We start from the raw sequence: 1633 nt of genomic DNA on the forward strand, positions 1-1633 counted from the left end.
GTATGAATACATTTAAAGTACATTTCGTCGGGTGGCGCGCTCCGACTGAAACAAATAGAATCGCGTATTATTACTTGCGCGTTCTACGTGGCTACATTACATTCAGAACATGCTTCCTAGAATCCTACAATCGTAGGCGCTAGTTCATTGCACGTCCGATCAAATGCACGTTTTGCGCATGTTCTGCCCTTGAGTGACCTTGAATGACCTCCATAATAGGTCATTGTATTCGTCCCGAGACGCTCTATCAGAGTGTAAATAATAAAACACCATATCATTCAATTTAATCATTAAAGTATGACCTTGAGGATGACCTTCACCCCTCAAAACACGATTTTTTTTATCTGTATATATATAATAAAGCTATTAGGAGTGGCAGAGTTAGATGAGACGCTCTGTATGCATGTACACATTGAAAATCTTATGCGATTGATTGCACAGCTGGTTCATTGCAAAAAATGTTCGTGCAACGAACGAGTAAGTACCTGCTGTACAATGATAATGTAGTTTACAATATTACAATATGCAGAACGATGAAGACAGCGTGTTTCGCTGCTTGTCGGTTTGTTTTCGAAATATCTGCCGGGTGCCGTTGGGCTGCGCGCGCGTCGCTCAGCCACGAATAGAGCGTTCGGTACACGGTGCTCGGTGCTTGCTCGGTTGCCTTCGATCCGCCATGTTCGTTGACCGTTGATCGATCGGAGTAAGCTCGGCCGGGTCTGGGAACCTAGCAGAGAAGTCCGGGGCTATCGAGTATTCAGTTGCCGGTCGCAGGTCGCCAGGGTTCGAACGGACGAGAGAGGAGCTGGGCCCTGTCTTCGGTGCGCGGGCGTGTAAGCGAGATAAGAATAAAAGAAGACGGGACAGACAGACTCTGGCCAGAAGGAAAAAGAAAGAAACAGGGAGAGTCGAGCGTCGGTGTGTGCGTGCGCTGCGCGTGTGCCTGTAGAGAGTGACTAAGAAAACGGGTGGCAGTGCGACACAACCACGTCGCAGCTCTTGCTACAGCTTGGATAATTTCTCGTGGGATCGATCCGAATAAAGAAAGTGGTGTTCCCCTTTGAGTGTTCGATACTCGAGGTTTACGACGGCGAGACGCATTAAATCGCGCAATAGATACCCTCCTCGAATCCGAATAATAATTCTCGATTAATCACTTGTCTTTCTCTTACTCTTTCTTCCTCCCTCTCCCTCTTCCTTTCTCCGGATATCTTTTTACCGTGTCCGTTTCTCTTTCCCCGTCTTTCTTTCTTTATCTAGCTCTGTCTCTTGTTCTCTTTCTCTCTGTCTTTGCTCCCCTCTCCCTGTCGTTATACGTATCTCTCTGCGTGTCGTTCCTCGTGGTGTGCGCGTTCCTGAAGGCACCGTGATTGGACCTTCCCCGACACTGTGCTCGTGCATCGCGGACGAGCGCGTCTCGGACAACCTAGGACGCCGGGAAACAAGCGAGCGAGCTAGCGAGTACAGGTGCAGGTGCGGGTGCGTGTTGCACAGTTGTACGCGGTTGTACGCGGTTCTAGTAGTAGGTGAGCCGGAGACGCGCGAGACCCTGTAACACGAAAAGGAAAGGGAAGAAGTACGCGCTGTGCGAGGAGTCGACGACGAAGGTGTCGGTAACAGTTGTCGTGGCAGA

This window comes from Lasioglossum baleicum, chromosome 20 (genome assembly GCF_051020765.1).
Source record: "Lasioglossum baleicum chromosome 20, iyLasBale1, whole genome shotgun sequence".
In the NCBI taxonomy this organism is placed as follows: Eukaryota; Metazoa; Arthropoda; class Insecta; order Hymenoptera; family Halictidae; genus Lasioglossum; species Lasioglossum baleicum.